Source organism: Apodemus sylvaticus, chromosome 2 (assembly GCF_947179515.1).
Source record: "Apodemus sylvaticus chromosome 2, mApoSyl1.1, whole genome shotgun sequence".
Classification (NCBI taxonomy): Eukaryota; Metazoa; Chordata; class Mammalia; order Rodentia; family Muridae; genus Apodemus; species Apodemus sylvaticus.
Window position 1 is genome coordinate 172,467,067 of NC_067473.1, and position 20,561 is coordinate 172,487,627.

The following is a 20,561-nucleotide window of genomic DNA, read 5'->3' on the forward strand; positions in this document are numbered from 1 at the left end:
ACTCAGTCCTCATCTGGGATTGCAGGCACTCTTCTACCACTGATGGTAAGGAAATCGTCCTCTCTGAGACTCCTGTCTGTGCGGGTGTGTGGATGTGCGTTCATGCCTGTGCAGGCCGGAGGGAAAGCCTGACACAAGCCCAAGAGACCCCCCCCTTCCCAGGGCTGAGATTACGGGTACACATAGTCACACTCAATTTTTTAAAATTTCAGTGCTGAATATCCAAACTCAAATCCTCACACTTGCCAAACACTTTGTACACTGAGCCATCTCCCAAGCCCCAGAAATCCCTAACTTTATTTAAAAGTATTAGTTTTTAACCCTTAAAAACCTAAAATAAGGCCTGTCGGTGGTGACACACACCTTTAATCCCAGCACTCAGGAGATAAAGGCAGGTGGATCTCTGAATTCAAGGCCAGCCGGGTTTACAGAGTGAGTTCCAGAACAGTTAGGGCTACACAGAGAAACTCTGTCCAAAACAAACAAACAATCAAACAAACAAACCACAAAAAACAACACACAAAAAAACAAAATGCAAAAAAAATCCTAAAATAATTTGCAAAGAGATCGTTATTTTAAAAGCATATTATTTAAACAACAAACTCAAGTCATCATAGTTAATATGCATATATTCCCCCCACCCCCCAACCCCCCCCACACACAGTGTTTCTCTGTATAGTCCTGGCTGTCCTAGAATTCACTCTGTAGACCAGGCTGGCTTTGAACTCAGAAATCCGCCTGCCTCTGCCTCCTGCCACCAAGTGCTGGGATTAAAGGCGTGCGCCACCACGCCCGGCTATATATGCATAATTTTTAAGTCTCTTTTTGAGACTGACTCTGCAGCCCAGGCAAGCTTCAAATATGTGGCCCTCTTCTTACCCAAAAGCTAGGATTACAGGCACGAGCCATCATACTTGTCTAGATATATTAATTTCTTTTGAGAATCAGATGCCTAAGGTGGGCTTGTAATATTAAGTTCCTAGAATGGGAGAATATTTCTAGGTTTGATTATAAAAGTTCACCATAACATAATTCCAGATTTATCTTTTTCCTTTAGACATCAGTGATCACCATAGTAACACCGTGTTTTACTGCTGGATATCTATGTAGCACAAGAGGGAAAGAACAGGCAATTACTTACTGGGTTATTTGGGGTACAGAACATGACTATTGGGATAATTCAAAATTAAATATAGATTTCACTTGGGATCTGTTTTAGCCAGGCAAGCCGACTCAATCTTCTAGTAGTGTCAGCTGAACACAATTTGTAGCCCAACAGACTACTGACATCATTTGAGATACCACGAGCAGGCAAGTGATACAGCTCAGTGACTAAGAACAAGGACTCTAAGATCCGGAGTCTTGGGAGTCAATTCTTGTTCTATCAGGTGTTACCTAAGTTATCCTAGAACCGCTGCTGACCTCCACTATGCATGAGTTTATCTCTAAATCACAATCTGTATGATTACTTACAAGCTTAGAATCATTGCTTGCACATACCAAGAACTTTTTCAAATACCTATTAAATGAAATTAAATGTGAATCTGCTAGCTTTTCTCCCTGACATGAGTAGAAATACTCAAAGAAACCAAGATGAGTGCATGGCAAACCGCAGCCTTTTAAATTTGGCAGCTTCCTGTGAGAGCTCCCCGCCCCCCATCCCAGTGTGGAATTCTGTGGCAGTCTAGTGTCCTAAAGCAGGGCTCGGGAACAATCGTGGGTGCTCTTCTTGGTCTTGGGGACCTCAAAAGAGGGGTGAGCTAACAGCACAAAGGAATGACAGGACTGCCCACTCAGGCTCCTAAGCTACAGTCAGTAACCTCCGGGAGCACGGGCACAGAAGCACAGCTCCAAGGGATGAGACAGGATTTTCTTATAGTGACAATGAAATCTAGCTCTTCTGAGTAAGAAGCCCCCTCTTCCAGGATTAAACTAATGAGTTTATGGTTTTAGTACCAATTACTATACAAGATTTTCAACCAATTTTGTTTTCCTCAATAGGATCTTACTCCAGAGAAGTATTTATTTTACAGAACTATCTAGACATCTTTTCTGAACCTGTAACAAATTTAACACCCCTAACAAGCATCTAAGCCAGGACAAAAATCTCCAAATTTCCTGGAAAAGAAGAAAAAAGAAAGAGACGGTATTGTCCCTGTGAGCCACATTTCAGCCGTCACGGAGGAGATGGAGCACATACCTTCATCGGGACTTGATTTCAGAGACAGGCGCCGTGGGTCTTCTTGGTCAGGAACAGCTCGCAGGCAGGACTTTGGCGGATGCCCGGAGCCACCAGGAAGCCTTCGGAACACATTCATCTCTCCCCTCTGCTCCCTTCCCTCAGCCCTCAGCCCGCTTCCTGGAGGAGAGAAGATGACGCGGTGAAGGTTCACGGCTAAACCGTCTGCCCACCCCAGCCCTGCTCTCTTGCCCCTCCCTTCTCTTTTCCAAGGCTCTGGAATGTGTCACATGGGAAAAAGATCATGTGGCTTGAGGGGGAAATGTGGCCATCTTCTCTCTCTCTCCCTTCCCCCACACCTCTTTTCAGGAGCAAAGCAGCAGAAATCTCTGAGCTGATTGGCTCTGATCTGAAAATCTCCATACGAAAAGGGAAAGATCGGCCACACAGACCCCTGGCTTTCCTCACTCTCTCTTTTTAATCTGGTAATTTCATCCTGCACTTTCAGGGTTGCTTCATATGGAATAAAATCATGCCTTCTTTCCAATTCCTCAACCTCTTTCTATTATCAGCATCTGGATGTGCCAGTGTGTTCCTCAATCTGTCTTGGGGGCACGCTTAGAGCGCATCAGGTCGATGGTGCGTTCAGCACCACGGACAGCATTACAGTCCCTAAAGCCATTTGTCTACTTCAGGTAAATAAAAATATTTGTTAAAGCTTTCCCCGGATCCTGTATCTAAATATGAGCCATCCCACGTATCTAGGGCTCTAACTGTCTCTACTGTCACCTTACTTCACTTAGGAGGACAAATCAGTTTTTTAGTCACTAAATCCGTATCTGCTTTCTAGCCCCTATCCTGCAACTGTTACCCCTTAAATACACTTATGTTTTTATTTTTACGGGGTGGGGGCTCAAGGCATAGTTTACTATATGTTCCTACATCTCTGCTTATGGGAAAATCCCCTCAGCACACAGGAACGCTGGGGTGAACAAGCCTAGATGTTTTTAGCCCCACCAGTGGGCCTCAAGCAGAGCTGAGTTGGAAGCAGGGGAGAAGCCTACGTACAGCTGTTTTGTGTGGGTCTATCCTGCTTTGCTGACGTCCTGGTTGCCATGGTGCTAGGTAACTGCTGAAGGGGACTATTGCTTTCAAAACAGGTCACCATGGGACCCTGCTGACTACAGATAAGGGAAAAGGACTCAATTGTTGCAGAGGCTTTCAGTTAGCGTTTGCAGGACCAGACCCACCTTGCAGACTTGTCCTGACTGGACTGCGGTGGCCCTACACACTGCCAGGATTCTAGGAATCCATATTTATACTAAGACAGGAAGTCCTCCCATCCCCCCCCCTGCTTCTTTCCTTAAAAATCTATTTGGACTGAATTGAAGATACCAGCTCTGTAGAGCATGTGCAGACTGCGTCCACAGGGTAGTGGGAAGAACACAGAAAAGGCATTTCTCATTGAGACCAGGTATCTGCCTTCTGGAAGCCAGTCATTCAACTCCTAATAGCATACTGCAGAGATATCTAAAAAACACAAGTGAATGTTGACCACAAAAACCAGCTTGCAAATGTTTTTGCCATTTTATAGGAAAAATAAAAATACATTTGTATACAGACCACTAAATTCATTTTTTAAACATAAATTTAGATAATGATTGGAGGGCATTTGGATTACCCCAAATCAAGAACTTCAAGTGGTTTAGTTCAGTGTGTAAAGGCCTTTCCTGCCCATTCAAGTTCATTCCCGGATCAACACTCAGGACCAACTCCAGAAAGTTGCCAGAGGCTGATGATACATCCTCTCGGCTACCACTCTCCTTGTTTGCTGAGACGGTCGCTTCCTCACCAAACAGAGAACTCACTGATTTGGCCGGCCAGCCAGTCAGCTCCAGCTTTTGCCTGGAGCGCCAGAGACCCAAACTCATGCACCTGTGCTGACCAAGTCACCTCACTAATCCTGCAGTTCCTACTCTTAGTTTATGAAAGGGGGCAGGTTAATTTCTTTTAATATAAGAGTCAGAATAGTCTTGCTATGTAGTCCAGGCTAGCTTCCAACTAATGATCCTTCTGCCCTTGTCTCCCAGTATTAGATTTACAGGTATATGCCCATACCCAGTTAGAAACTCAGCTTTTAATTTTAACATTTGCCACATTTAGGAAATTACCATAAGCTGAATAAGTATTATCTACTTGTTTAGTTTTGTTTGGGTTATACTGTCTTCAACCTCATCAACATTTTTTTTTTTTTGGTGTTTTAAATTTGTTTTTTTCGAGACAGGGCTTCTCTGTATAGCCCTGGCTGTCCTGGAACTCACTCTGTAGACCAGGCTGGCCTCGAACTCAGAAACCTGCCTGCCTCTGCCTCCCAGAGTGCTGGGATTACAGGTGTGCACCACTACCTCCTGGCTCCTCATCAACATTTATTAACCCATTTTGGGCCAAACAAAAGCAGTGAATGGTTTAAATAAATAACTGGGTAACTAACCCTTTTAGTGACAGGATCAGGATGGCTTGCTTGTAAAGGTGCTTGCCACCAAGCCAGACTGCCTGGGTTTGAGCCCTACAACCCATGTGGTAGGACAGAACTGACTACCCTAAGTCCTCTGCCTCCCCCCCTACACACACACACACACACACACACACCCTGGCATATATGTGTTCTCGAAGATATACATAGACACAATCAACACAATCAATTTTAAAATTAAAAATAAAAAGGATCTTCCCAATTGCTTCAAACATTACCTGAAAGAAAACCACTATCCAAGTGTCCCTAGGAAATTCATTAAAATCCTTTTCTTTCTTTTTTAACTTCTCTGTCTCAAGTCTTCATGCTTTAGGCTTGAAAGGTTTTGTCTTGTCCACCCTAAAACCAGACTAGTCTCTCAAACTGTTGTTTTGGGGGTTGTGTTGTCTTTTCAGATTATCTCCCTGTGGCTGTGTCTCATCCACTCCCCCCCCCACCCCACCCCACCCCCACCCCATCATGGTTAAGTACCAGTTTGACTGAACTAAGGAACCTCTCAGGAACTGGGAGACACCTCCTTGGGTAAAGTGCCAGCCCTACAGTCCTGAGGGCCAGAGTTCAAATCCCCTGCACTCACAGAAAAACTGGGCACAAGCAAGAATCTGTAATCCCAGTGTTGGAAAGGCAGGATCCCAATATGTGCATAGACCACACACACGTGCATGTGTGCATGTGTACACATGTACACACACACACACACACACACACACACACACACACACACACACGCTGAGCACCAACATTCACCTCTCTGCTCCCTGAACACGGGTGAAATGTGATGCCTACCTCAAGCTCACACTCACACCTTTCTCTCCAGGCTAAACTACAGCCCTTCAAACCTGGGCCAGAGTAAACCCTTCCTTCTGCAAAGTACTCCCTGTCAGGCATTTGGTCACAACAGCAGAAAGCCACACAGCACCCCTGCAAATCAAGTCACTAGTGTCTTTCGTCTTTTATCTTTGGTGCTAACCCAGCTGAAGGGCACACTAAGCACTCATTTTTTAAGTTACACCCCCAGCCACACCCTCCTTTTCACAATATACTGCTTTAATTTTCACACATAGTAGTTCTGTTGTATTGCATTTCAGTCTTTTGTCATAGGAGTTGTCGTTGCTATTTTTTGAGACAGTGCCACATATGGCCCAGACTGGCGTAGAGCTTGAGTCACTCCAGGTGTCCTCCTGGTCTGCTTCCCACAAGCTAGAATTAGAGGCATGAGCCACCATGCTTGTCACATATTGCATCTTGTTCAAAGATCTGTAGGGAGGCCAGGCGGTGGTGGCGCACGCCTTTAATCCCAGCACTTGGGAGGCAGAGGCAGGTGGATTTCTGAGTTCGAGGCCAGCCTGGTCTACAGAGTGAGTTCCAGGACAGCCAGGGCTAGACAGAGAAACCCTGTCTTGGGGGATGGGGGAGATCTGTAGGGAGGATCCTCACCCAACCAATCAATATTAAAATTATCCTCACCCAACCAGTCAATATTAAAAAAAATTAATTAAAATCTTCTTAAAATGTATTTTACATGTGTGAGTATTTTGTCTGCATGCATGTCTATACACAATGTGCACACCTAAGAAGGCCAAAAGAGGGTGTGAGAGCCTGTGACCTGGAGTTACAGATGGTTGTGGACCGTGGTGTAGGTGCTGGGGATCTAACTGGGGCCTCCACTGTTCTTAATTGTTGAGTCATCTATCTCTCCAGGCCCCACAAAATTAAAATAAAAAGTTTTTCAAAGCTAATTAGGTGCTCAATAACCTTATGTTCCAGCATATTAAAAGATGTGAAAATTGGGTATTCCCAGGAAGCAAATTATTTTTTTTCATTGTTCCTTTGAAAACATCTTATATATGTTTATTATTTTATCCCTGAATTAAAATGAGTAGTCCCTTATTCTTCCTGGATATTTTTACTTATAATACACAAAGTATTTTGTCTTGGTTTTGATTTGCTTTTGACACAGGATCTCATGTAGCCCAGGCTAGCCTGGAGGGCTCACTATGCAAGCCTGGAATGACATATGCATCAATAATGGGACTGAACCCATGGCGTCAAGCATGCTAGTTACACACTCTACCAGTTGAACCACATCATTCCCCCTCTTAAGGTTTTTGCAACTTTCAACCTGCTTCTTTCCTTACCCTTTCTAGCCGACTCTGCAGTATATGTCCTTCAGGTGCTTCATAATTCTAGTCCCATCTCTGCTGTGGACTCTGCTGCTTATCCCAACTGCACTTAGCCATTTCATCACTGCTCTCGCTTAGCGACCTCCCTCTGAAGACTTTCCCTCTCGTTCTTGGTCTGGAGTGCTGGGAGTTCCTGATGCTACACTTATTAGATTATCACAGACTGATGTTTTCTACTCTCAGCAGGTCAACTGTGGTTAGAGGGAGTCTTTTGTTCATAGGTCATTAGCTGCTGTAGCTTTAGGATGACATTGCATTTGGTATAGGAAGCTGCAACTCCAATGATGGCAGAACCAAAATAACCTCAATCTTTATAACACCAACCCCCAAATGTTTTCTGTGGAAAAAACAGATTACAAAAAAAAAAAGTCCATTGCACCAAGAAAGGTACTCATTACAACTCTATTCCTTTTCTTTCTTCTTTTTTTCAGGGATGGGGGTGGGGGAAGGATTAGACAAGGTTTCTCTGTGTACCCTCAAGTCTCCTGAAACTTGCTCTGCAGATCAGGCTGGCCTCAAACTCATTGAGATCTGTTTGCTTCCGCCTCCCATGAGCTGTGATTAAAGGCCTGCACCACCACTCAGCCCTAGAATCCTATTTCTAACATCCCCCTATAAATGTCTCTTTTATTTCCTCAGATGATGGGATGAGATGAGAGCCGTACACATGCTATACAAATACACAGTTTGGGCTGAGCCCAGAGCGTTTCTTTCTCTGTTCTAACTATCCCTAAGCCTAGGCCTGGGAGCTTCTAGCCTCTTTACAATCTAATCTTCCAAGCTGATTAATCCAGCCTTTCTGGCTTCTGACTGAATTGCTCTGCTCGGCCACATTCTAACTTTGGCGATCTGTTCTAACCTGGCTCATCCTCAAGCTCACCTGTCTTCACCTGTGTCTAGCTTGATCTCTCACAACTTGCCTCTATAAAACTGTCTGGACATAAAACTGCCATCTCCCACCTCTCCTCTCTCTGCTCTCAAGTAGCCTCTCTTTCTTGTATTGTTCTCATCCTATCTCTGACTCATTCTGTCAAATCTTTCTACTAGATGTCACTTTCCAACATGGCTGCTTCCTTCTACAAACTACCCTTTCCTTCACTGTCAGGGATTAAAGGTGTCTACTTAGAACATGTCTACATTCCAGCCGGATCATACTGTAATCCAGGGCATGCCTGCATTCCCGGTGGGTCACATAGACTTAGAAAGTCTTTGCATGTGATCCCTTGCCAAAGCAGCCACATTGCTGGATTAAAATCCAGATAGATGGACTGGGCACCCTTATATGAAGGACCAGAACTTCATATTGGCATAGTATGAAACCTTGAAAAAGATCCAAAAGACATTTTGTTTTTTTTTTTTTACATCTACAAAGAAAACACAAGGGGGCTGGAGAGATGGCTCAGTGGTTAAGAGCACTGACTGCTCTTCTAGAGGTCCTGAGTTCAAATCCCAGCAACTACATGGTGGCTCACAACCATCTGTAATGAGATCTGATGCCCTCTTCCAGTGTGTCTGAAGACAGCTACAGTGTACTTATATATAATAAATAAATCTTTAAAAAAAAAAAAAGAAAAAAAAGAAAACACAAACCTACCAATTTTTGTTAACTGGGAGTGGCAGGTGGTGGAGCTCAGGGCTTTATAGCACTAAGGAGGTGTTTTACCACCAGGCTACAACCAGACCTCCTAACGACATTTCCCCCTCTTCCTTGTTCTGCCCTACTCGACAGCACCGGTGGTCTCCAGCAGACGAAAAGCCAGTCATGAACCTCAAGCATTATCTGTCTTTGGCTCATTCCAGCTCACAAGTCATCTGTGAAGGGTGGTGAGTGGGCTGCCTGAGGAGAGCGCTTACCCCACAAGCCCGACAACCTGAGGTGGGTCTCTGGAACCCTCACAAGGGAAGGAGAAAAGTGAGCCCAGAGAGTGGTCCTCTGACCTCCCCACACCCATGCTTTGGCACGTACACGAGCACACACAGTTGGATCTCTGGAACCTACACAAAGGGAAGGAGAAAAGTGAGTCCAGAGAGTGGTCCTCTGACCTCCCCACACCCATGCTTTGGCATGTACACACACACACACACACACACACACACACACACACACACACACAGATACATTAATAATAATTCAAGTTTAAAGAAAGAATGACCTAAGACAGAGACCAATCTCTCATGCATTCTGACTTGTCCCACATGCACTAACTTTCACATATATGCTTGATTCCCTAAAAAGTGGGCCCCACTCAAAGATAGTGTCTAGGGCTGCAGAGATGACTCGGGTTAAGGTCACTTGCTGCTCTTCCAGAGGAACAGAGATTAGTTCTTAACACCCAAATCAGGCAGCTCACGAATGCCTGTAATTCCAAACCCAGGGGGAATCCAACACCTGTGATCTTTGAAGGCACCTGCACTCACATGCACATAGACATATACAGACGCACACACACAAACACATAATTAATTTTTTTTAAAAAATGCCTCCCATGTGGCAAGATATTCTTAGCCATAATGACTACATTTTGCATACGGCCCAACAATGGTGTTTTCAACTGTGACTACATGTCAGAGTTCTGGTACTAGCAAACAGTTTGTCTAAGAAGGTAAAGTTCCTGGGGCTGGGGCATATAGCTGGATTTGACCAGTCTCTGCCTATCTGCCTAGCACGTATGTACAAAACCCTAGGTTTGATCTCCAGAACTTCACAAAATATGTGTGACAGCACATATCTATAATTCCAGCACTTGGGACGTGAAGACAGGTGAGATAGCTGCTCTGAGGCTAGCCTGGGATACATGGGATCTTGTGTCCAAAATCACACAAGAGGGGAAGAAAAAAAAAAAGGAGAAATTTCTCTCCCAGACATTCCCCACCCCCAAAGTGATTTTATTTTCCACTGAAAGGCTATGAAGATAGGCTTAAATATTATTTTTCCCATCTGTCAGTAACAACAAAACCATTGGTGTGGTCAGATCAATCTCATACCTTTGATAGGCTTCGGGAAGCCTTCATAATAAATGCCTGCTTTTAAAAAAAAAAAAGGCATTCCCACCTGCCCTCCCAGGAGAGACCACCCATGCGCCAACACTTCAATAAACTGTGCCTTCCCCAATGAATGGAGCGGAACAGCTCCAGGTGGCAAAAAACCAAGACATCTTTTTGTTACCTGAGCTAGATCAAAGGGCCAGTTGGGGAGGCTCAAAGTCTTCCATGCGGCCAATTCAACATGTGCCTGGCATCCACAGTAAATGACAATACTAACTGCTCCCAAGTTAGTGTGTTTATTTCAGTGCCTCCCCTCCAGAATATATGCCACGGTGCCCGGCTCTCGCCTTTATTCCTCCAGAGTCCCTTCAGATATGTAAGTGTGCAGATCAGGGGGCTGAAGCGTTAGGACTAGTTTCTTCTCACTGTCACCAAAAATTCTTTAAGCAGCAGTTCTCAACCTTAGCAATAGTAATAATAATAATAATACCTTAAGAATACTCATGGAGGGTGGCCACGGTAGTGCACACCTTTAATTTCAGCAGACACATCAATAATTATTAAAGTTTAAAGAAGAACCACCTAAGCCAGAGAGCGATCTCTCCCGCATTCCTACTTGTACCGCAAGAGCTATCTTTTGCATGCATGCTTGATTCCCTACGAGATGGGACCCTCTGAAAGGTAAGTGTCCAGGGCTGCAGACATGACAGATACAGTTCTGTGTGCTGACAAGAAAGTCTCTGTGACTCTGTGAGTTCTTGGCCAGCCTAGTCTACTTAGAGAGACCCTGTCTCAAAAAACAAGCAAGCAAGCAAGCAAGCAAACATAAAAACCCGATGGGTAAAGACGCTCTCTGCTCCAGTAGGCACGCCTAAGAGGCTGAATTCCATCCTAGCACACACATGGAGGCCACCACCATCTGTAACTCAGGAGATCCCGTCTTCCTCTGGCCTCTCAGAGCACCAGGGACACAAGTGGTGCACAAACATATAATGCAGGCAAAACACCACGAAGGGAAAATAAAATATTTTTTAAAAAAGATACCCTCATCCTTATTCTCCTTTTACTGTAATCCTTACTTTATAAATGAGGAAATGAGGATCTGAGATGACATATGGTACGACCAGCGGGTCCAAAGGTCAAGCCTCAGGGTTCTGGTCCCCAATTCTAAACAGTACCTGTGACATTACACTTAGATGGCGGATGATCCCGATCCCCAAAATCAAATATTTAGACGTCAACCCAGAAGTCTGATTCTATCATACCCATAAGTTTCCCCCTGCATTTTCCTGTGAATTCAGCACAAACAGCCCACACAACAGAATACAATCTGCCAAATACAGTGCTTTAGAGAGAACTTTCTCCTGAAAGGGTCTGCCATGGCTGGCTCTGTCTTCCCCCGTTCCTTCCTCTCTCTCCATCCCCTCCCCAGGCGATGCCCAGCTAGGTTCGAGCAGTCCTCCTGCCTCATCCCTGGGTAGCTAGGACAATAGGTGTATGACTCTACTCCTGGTTTCCAAGGACTTTCCTCTAAATGTTAGCAATAGGTCCTTCTCCATCATTGCCAGCTTTAATCCTAAAATGTTCAATTCTTTGTTTTCTTACAAAGGAAGCTATATTGCTTACCTATCAGCTTGCTACTCTGTTGTTAGGACTAGTCAAATTATATATCCCATCAATCCTCCTATATTTTCTTTATAGAGCACACAAAGGATCAAAATATATTCTGAACTGTACCCAACACACATTTGGGAGTGTCAGCTATTCAGGAAGTTGAGGTAGGAGGGCTGTCTTGAGTCTAGATTTTTTTAGTCCATTTAGGCCAGTCTGATCAATACAGTGAGGTAACTCTTTCACTCAGACAGGGAGAGATAAATAAGTCACCCCCCACCCCATCCATGGGTTTCACATCCTCAGATTCAGCCAAAAGCAGATATAAAAATTGAGAAGAAAAATTTGCATCTGTGCTGAATGGTTTTCTTGACATTACTCCCTATACAATATAGCACAGGGCCTATTTACATATTATTTACATCAATTTACATATCACAAATAATCTAGAAATTGCTTAAACTTTACAGAAAGATGTACAAGGGTCATATGCAAATAGTATACCTTATCATGCAGGGGACTTGAGCATCACACGTTTCGGTACTTGTTCGAGGTCCTGGAAACAATTGTGGGGGATAGTAAAAATGGTAATACTGACTGTACTATATAGTACTGCTCCCAACATTCAAGTGGATTCTAAGATCTACACAACTGGAAGACTATAGATTGGGAGTACATAATCCTGTAATGAGCTGGTGACACATCTGAGTGACTTGTTAGCCCAATTTCATTCTGGCTGAAACATGAGGTTGGTGAGAAATGCCAGGCATTGTATCGGAAAGAGAATACTTCAGGCGCTGGATGATACCTGTGAGACGTTACAGGGCAAAAAATCCAGTTTGTGCAGGTGTTCCACGTCCCCTGAGAGAGAAAAGAGGCCAAATCAGTCAGACATGCCCACACTTAGAACATTCTAGACTCCAGATTATTTATCTGTTTTACCCAGTCCCAACCTCAACTCTTGCTCATGACAACTTTTAAAAATGTCTCTGTTGCACTCAAAGACATTCCCATTTTACTTCGCTATCATAGACTAAACATGCGGCACTGCTTATAAATATGCGTAAATATTTTAAGCTAAGCTTCCTCTACTATAGTGCCTTCTAGCCTCATCGCTCAAGCATGTGCTACTGCCTTCATTGACTTCATCCATTTTAAAAATTTCTCATCTTCATCCCACTGTGTTAACCCGCTCCACATCCACAGCTTCCCACATCCCCCCCCCCAAAAAAAAAGAATCCGTTCGTCCCACAGATTCACCCGCTTATGCCGCTCGCAGAGTTAGCGTTCCACAGAGCTAAAACTCAACATTTTTTTAAAAAACCGTGATGGGCTCTCTCCCACTCTGATTCTTTGATGAAACCTCATGACCCACATACGAAGAGGAAAAAGGGGGGACAAGTTACATTCAAGTGGAATTTCGACCGAAAAATCCCTAAGGACGTGATGCTGTGGGCGTCAGTCCCCGGTTCCAACCCGACAGACATCCCTGGGAGGGAGGGGGGCGAGCAGGAAGTTTTGAAAGGTTTGCGCGCCAAAAAGCCCGACGCATGCGCACACAGCCACGGGCGGGGCGGGGGTGGAGTCACGTCCTGGCACTGGATCTCGCGTTGTCTGGGGAAAGACCAGCGCTGAGGTTTTTAGGTGGCGTCGTGGGGACCGTGCCCCCCACCTCTCCTTTAAGTCTTTTTTTCTTTTTTTCTCTTCTTTTTTTGTCTTTTCCTCTCAGCCTCAGTGTAGACAGTAAGCGAAAGAGCTCAAGGCCGACAGTTCTGTGGAGGAGTTGTGGCTGCCGTGGTCGCGCAGCTGGTGCCTCAGAAACAGAGTGAGAGTAGCAGAAGCCAGATAATCGATCGTCCTAAGACTCTAGGTTTGCTTCGGCGTTCGCCCTTTTTTACTATACAAAACAAAAGAACAAAACAAAAACCTTGGCCCACGGCGCCTGCGCAGTGCTTGTTTACCGCGGGCCGAGCGCAAACCCCTTCCCTCCGCCCAGAGTCTGCGCCTGCGCGGGTGACGTGGATTTCTCCGAGAAAACCGCGCCTACTTGTCCCGGGACTAGAGAGCGAGCAGCAGGGTGTGCAGTGGAAATCTCGGAGAACTGCAATGAAAACAACAACGCCCAGAAGTCGGTGTCGCGTCAGAATTATGAGCACAGGCGACCCAGGTGCTGTGCACCCCACCATCGCAGCAAAGTGAGCAGCGGAGCATGAGAGCGAAGGCCGGCGTCGCCGACGCCTAATTAAAGGATGGACTTTGTATATATAGCAAAGATGCAAATCGGCCTGACCCGAAGGCCGCCGAGTTCGAGCAATTCCTCCATGGGCCAAGACGGCTTTCTTGAAGCAAACTCAGAAAGGCGGCCATGCAAATTTTGAAACTAGAAAGAGCTGACACTAGAAGCAATAGCCCTTTAAAGCCAGTTTTTAAGAGTTTGAATGTTCCTTCAAAGTTCCCTTCAAATAGACTCAGACAGTGCTCATAAAATACTGTCTGATAAGCACAGATTATTTTAGATATGATTATCCATTTGCAAGTAGAGGCAAACTGATTTGTTTTGTGGAGAAATTTCTATTAATACATTCCAGTATGCTTAAAAAACTGGTAACTCAGCTAAGCCTGGACATTTTTCTAGTCTTAAAAACAATGGATTTTTTTTTTTTTTGGCAATTTTTTGATGAGTTTTGAGTGAGTTTGAAGTCTTTAAATTTGTAACATTTTTCTACCAGAAAAGTGAGATTTTAAGTAAGAAGAGAGAAATGTGTGTGAACAGAAGAGGCCAGATTTTGATGGCTTTTCATGCTTCCAAAAGTCTCAAGAGACACTGTCATCTCACCTCTGATATTTTTTTATGTTCAGTATGATAGCGAAGTTTAGCATATTTTGAACAATTTTTCTGTACAATCTGGGAATGGTGGTACATTGAAGAAAGAAAGGTGCTGGGGTTTGTAGCTCTGTTAGTAGGCTCCTTGCCTAAAAGCCATGGATTTATCCAGAACTGAATAAAATGGGACTTGGTGGCACATTCCTGTGTATTCATTCCTCATGTAGAAGCAGAATCAGAAGTTTAAGGTCATCCCCACGTACATACTTAGTCACAGACCAGCCTGGGCTACCTGAAACCCTGTCTTAAATAAAGAAACAGGTTCTCCAGTCTAGAAAAGAACAATAGCTTACTTGAGGTAAGATGATAACCAGTTTTGTGCACCTAAATGGTACTGACATTTCCTTCATAAGAGAAAAAATACAGAAAGGGTGAATGAATTTCTTGTTCATATTTATGACTAGACTAACTCAAAAAGAGGGCTTCCTTTGTTAAGACTGACAGCTATCATCAAAGAACAGATTGTAGTGGTCAGTTGGTTGTTTTCTGTGAGAGTCTTGCTATGTCATAGAGGATGGTTTCAAATTTGGAATCCTCCAGTCTCATTCTCCAAGTGCTGGGACTACAAAGGTGCACCACCATAGCCACCCTAAAGGATTGTGTTGGGACATTGTAATATGGCTCTCGTGGAAAATCTGTGTGGGAGTTAGATGAAGAGCTCACCAGGGCTGGAGAGATGGCTCAGGAATGGAAAGCAGTTGCTGCTCTTGAAGACAACTGGGGTCCAGTTCCTGCTGACCACGTGGCAGATGGTAAACTCTTAGAACTCCAGCTCCAGGGGATCCCACACCCTTGTCTGGCCCGTGTGGGAACTGCCTGTGAGGCATGTAATGCATGCAGGAAACAATTTTTTTTGTCTTTTTTTTTTTTCAAGAGATAAAGTCTGACCTGGTGATGCATCTTCAATGCTAGTTCCTGGGAGACTGAGACAGGAGTTTCAGGTGTTCAAAGCCAGTTTCTAACTCGCCTACATGTGATAAATAATTAGTGTAGGACTGGTAAGTGATCAAACAGAATTCTTCATTGAAAAGGAATCCTTTGGTGAACAAAAAGAATCTAACCAGAGTAATGGTCACCTACTTAGACTCCTGTGTAACTCAGAAAATACAACTAACAAAGTTTTTACAGTTAGTAACTGAAAAAATTGACAGTATCATTTCTGTAGCCATCTTTTTGGGCATGTTTGCCTGTAATCGCCATGATCTCGTAAAGTACTAAAAACTCAGCTGTCATTTGCAGCTACCTATGGACAGGATACATACATGTTTTTGGTATTTCTGGTACTGCCACTTTGAGCCCTACACACTTTAGGAAGGAATGACGCACACCTTTGATCTCAGCACTCCAGAGGCAGAGCTCAGTGAGTGTTAAACCAACCTGGTCTACACATGCACAGCTAGGACGACATAGACTCTTGTCTCAAAAAAATAAATATAAAAAGAAGAAGTATTGATGGAGGAAAGAGCCTTCAGCAAGAGAAGCGGCAGGAAGAAGGGTAGGTCCGGGTTGTTACTATTTAAACAAAGCCAGCCCGAGGACCTTGCTGCCCGCTTGTGATAGGGAACTCTGTCCTCGCCTCCCTGTGCCCTTTGTTTGCATGGTTGGCCTCATAAATTTACACCTCTGATAAGAAAAGAACCCTTCTATTATCTTTACTGTGTTAAAGAATCTTTTGTCGTTATCCCAAGGCAGTTGCCACACCCCTGAACGAGTTCGCAATCCGAAATGTTCCAAACAGAAGGAAAGAGGCATCTGGGCATGGTGACATATGCCTATAATCCTAGCATTCATGAGGCTGAGGAAGGAGCCCGCCTGTGCTACTTAATCTTTAACATCCATAAGGGGAAGGAGTGTGAGTGGGTAGCTTACAGCATTCCTCTTGAAGTCACTCTCATAAGGACAGTTTCTTCCCCTCATGACTTAATTGCCCAGAATGCCATCATATATTGAACTCATATATTGAGCTACAAATAGGTACATAGAAAATAGCGTTCTGTAAAGTCACGTTGTAAGCTGATCATAGTGGCGCACACCTGTTGTCCCAGCAGTTCGGAGGCAGAGGCAGGAGGATCAGTTCAAGACCAGGTTGAATTATGTGAGACCTCATCACAAATAAGTGCCTCTCTAAATAACAAGTTGGGAGTTAGGAGTAGGCCATTTGAACTTGACCTAGGAACCTTAAAAATAGTGTGCCGGTGAGAAGTGCACCGTGAAATCTCAGGTGGCTTGGGACTGACTGTCAGAGCCTTGTAAGGCTACTTGCCCACCTGTTCTTGTTGACGCTGGCTAGGGAGCAGTGACCTGTGCTGATCCCAATTAAAATGGGCTCTAAACAGAGAATATACTAGATTTCAAGAAATCAGAATGAAAAGGGAAATCTAAAAGTCTTGAAGCTGGGTGTGGCGAGTCATCTGTAATCCTGGGACCTAGGAGGCAGAAAGGAGGAGGTTTGTAAATTCGAGGCCAGACAGGTCTGTGTGGCTAGTTCCAGGCCAGACAGGGTTACATACTGAGCTTGTCTCAGCAACAGCAACAAATAATAAATTTTATATTCATTGCATGCTACAATGACATCCATTTCATGTGTTTCTTTTTTACTTTTACTTTGTAAAAAAAAAAATGTGGCTATTAAGAAACAAAACACTTTTTTTTTTTTTTTTTGCTTGTGTGTCCTATTTCTGTTAGACATTGCCACCTCAGAGCCTTGGTGGCACTGGCTCTTTGGTGCCACTTTAATCCTAGGGTGATTAAAGTGGCACTGCTTCTTTGAACGCACAAATCCTTAAGGGCATTTGTTGCAATGGACAGCAGTTTTAGGCCAAGAACAGTCTCACAGGCTGTCAGACCCAAATGGGTAAGAGCATGAGACAGGAGGATGGCAGTTCCAAGCCTTCCTGGGCTGCAAAAGAAGTTCAAGACCAACCTGGGGAACTTTGTGAAACACTGAGTCAATAGAAACCAGGACTGGGAAAATGGCCCTGAGGTAGAGTGCCCAGACTGCACACGGCCCTCAGCCCTCGGCGCGGGCTCTAGGGCTGACGAAGCCACGGAAGCGAACAAAGGCAGTTTCTGCAAAGTTTGAGCCTGATCCAAAAGTTTGCTTTAAAAAATTGAGAGGGAGGGATGGAGGGAGGGGGCAGGGCAGTGTGTGTGTGTGTGTGTGTGTGTGTGTGTGTGTGTGTGTGTGTGAGTGTGTCTGTGTGTGTGTGTGTGTGTGTGTGTGTGTGTGCCTTGCATATGCGATTCACATACACAAGTACTTCCCTGTCCTTATTTTGTCTTAAGACAATCTTACTATACAGTCCAGGCTAGACTTAAACTCACTATGTAGCCCAGGCTGGTCTCATACTTTCAATCCTCCTGCTTCAGCTTTCCTAACAATAGGATTCCATATGTAAACATCAGGCCCATGTTTTATCTGTCCTGTTGTTCTTCTCTCCTCCTCCTCCTCCTCCTCCTCCTCCTCCTCCTCCTCCTCCTCCTCCTCCTCCTCCTTCTCCTCTTCCTCCTCCTCCTCATCTTGAGACAGGGTCTCTCTGTCCTGCAACTCTCCTTGTATTCTAGGCTGTCCTCAGACTCAGAGATCGGCCTGCCTCTGTGTCCCAAGGGCTGGCACTAAAGGCCTGCATCACTGCTGCCCAGCTGGTCTGTTAGGCTTTCTTCCCCCCCCCCCCACACACACACCCCACCGAGACACGGTTTCTCTGTGTAGCCCTGGCTGTCCTGGAACTCACTCTGTAGACCAGGCTGGCATTGAACTCAGAAATCCACCTGCCTCTGCCTCCCAGAGTGCTAGGATTACAGGCATGTAACACCACCGCCGGGGGGGGGGGGGGTGTTAGACTTTCTTAAGCTAAGCTCTCCCAAGGTTAGCCAGGCCTGCCTTGAACGCGCAGTCCTTCCTCAGCATGAATAGTAGCTGGGGGCACGTGGGTGTGCACAGCGTCTGGCTAGATAGTGCTTTCTTGATCAGTCTACACCCCGATGTACACAGGAGAAAGTGGTTTCACACCTTCGTTTACACCTTGCAGGCTTACCACATAACTCAGTGTTGTGAAATGAATAAAGGTTTTTATTGTTTTGGTGCTGGGGAATCCAATGCTGTCTTGGTCTCTTTTTGTCTCTCCCCCCCCCCCCCGCCCATCCCCCCATCGTGGAATTGCACTCTGTACCCCAGGCTGTCCTGGAACACACTGTACAACCTGATCAGCCTAGAACTTGTGGTGATCCTCCTGCCCCAGCTTCTCCAGTCCTGGGATTACTGGGCCAGCTAAACCAAGGACTCTGTACATGTGCCATTTGTTAAGACATACTCCCATCCCGAGAGCTGGTGGCATTTGACTCTCCACGGCCTATCAGAGAGTCCAACCGAGCTCTCAGAGTGGGTAGTGTTAAAAAATCAGACTGAATGTTAGAGGAGGCACGTGAGAGTTTTCAGAATTTATTTTAAGTAGTTACAACTACATCCGTGGTAAATAAGGACCTATGATAAATCTGGGGCCCAACAGTGATGAGGCATGCATATTTTTACAGGCTTATTCATTTTTATTTTATGTGCATGGGGTTTTGTGCACATGTACCGTGTGTATGTTTGTGCATGCCTGCATGTGTACCTGGTGCCCTTGGAGATTCCCCCAGAACTGAAGCTATAGACAGTTGTCAGCTACCATGTGGGTGCTAGAAAATGAACCCAGGTCCCGTACAAGAGCAGCAAGTGCTCTTAAGCACTGAGCCGTCCGTCCCATCAGCCCCATGATGACTCATATTTTGAGAGTTGTTTTCTTTACCTCCCTTTCTCTCTACTCAGTGCCTCCTCCCCCCTTCCTCTATTTTAAACATGTTTTTTTAAACATTTTTTCATGTGTCTACCTCTGTCCGTTGCTAATCGCTTAAGACACACCTGCAAACCCAGCATTTGGAAACTAAAACAGGAGGATCACAAGTTTGAGGCTAACTTTGGATACTTATAGAGATTTTTCAGGTCAACCTGTGTTATATATTAAGACACTGTCTCAAAAGAAAACAGAAAGAAAATAAATAAAAGTCATAAGGGATATATAACAAGTCCAAAACATTAAAATCCTGTCACGTATGCATTCAAACAATAATTACATTAAACTTGGCTTTTATGAATCCTGGCTATCTTGTTAGGCCGTTCCACATACCAGTGATCAAGGCGCTATGATTTAATTCTGCCCTTGCGTTTTTGCTTGCTTAAATAATATCAAACCTCATCATAAACTATGTATGTGGGTAGAAAAGTTCTGTCAGAGAGTTTGAATGCCAAAGAGAATCTGGCACTTAGGCCATGAGAACTGTGTTTATTGGAGACTCTAAATTTTCTGTAACTTGTTTGTCTTTTTTTTCCCAACAATTAATTTTTTTGTTATTCACTTTACACCCGGATCACAGCCCCCCTCCCTCCTCTCCTCCCAGTTCCACACTTACAAATCCCTTCCCCCACTGCACCTCACAAGGCCAGCCCCCATTAGGTACCACCCCATCCTGGGACATCTAGTCCTCAGCATGTCCTCTCCCACTGAGGCCCAGCCAGGCAGTGGAGGTATGGGGAAAGAGACCCAATGGCAGGGAACAGAGATGGGAACAGCCCTCTACCCAACTCCACTTGTTAGGGGACCCCATGAAGGCCAAGCTGCACATTTGCTCCAAATGTGTAGGGCATCTAGGTACACACACACACACACACACACACACACATACACGCATGTGAGCCTCATGGTCCTGGAGTAGTTGACGCTGTAGGCCCTGTTGTCCTTGAGCCCTTCTTGGGCTTGTTCACCTCTATCCCCTGCTGGATGAAACCTCTAAGGAGACAGTAATGCTAGCTTCCTGTCTGCAAGCATAGCAGAGGATCATTAACAGTGTCAGGGTTGGCTCTCTCACATGGGATGGGTCTCAAGTTGAGGTAGTCATTGGTTGGCTGTTCCCTCAGTCCCTGCTCCATCTTTATCCCTCCACATCTAGATGGTTGTGAGTCGCCATGTGGTTGCTGGGATTTGAACTCAGGACCTCTGGAAGAGCAGTCAGTGCTCTTAATCGCTGAGTCATCTCTACAGCCCCTCCCACTTCTTCTTCTAAAGTTATGCTTGGTCAAACTACTGTACCTACAAGAAGTCAGAGGACAACTTTCAGCAGTTGGTTCTCTTCTACCATGTGGGTCTCAGG

General features: G+C 44.9%; 1 protein-coding gene across 9 annotated transcripts in view; it reads right to left on the minus strand.

The window, feature by feature from the left end:
* Gpr19 (G protein-coupled receptor 19) overlaps positions 1–13,664 on the minus strand; it is a 28,297-nt gene extending 14,633 nt beyond the window's left edge. For 2 of the 9 annotated variants that reach the window (XM_052175122.1, XM_052175114.1), the window contains exons 1-5: positions 12,752–13,664; positions 12,300–12,352; positions 11,996–12,047; positions 3,575–3,709; positions 2,201–2,359 (exon numbers count right to left, since the gene is read on the minus strand). The gene's annotated coding sequence lies outside the window, so the exon portion shown is untranslated. Of the gene's footprint in view, positions 1–2,200; positions 2,360–3,574; positions 3,710–8,489; positions 8,968–11,995; positions 12,048–12,299; positions 12,353–12,751 lie in introns of those variants that run through there. The other 7 variants (XM_052175115.1, XM_052175119.1, XM_052175118.1 and 4 more) reach the window with 7 other exon arrangements.
* Positions 13,665–20,561: the final 6,897 nt, after the last annotated feature.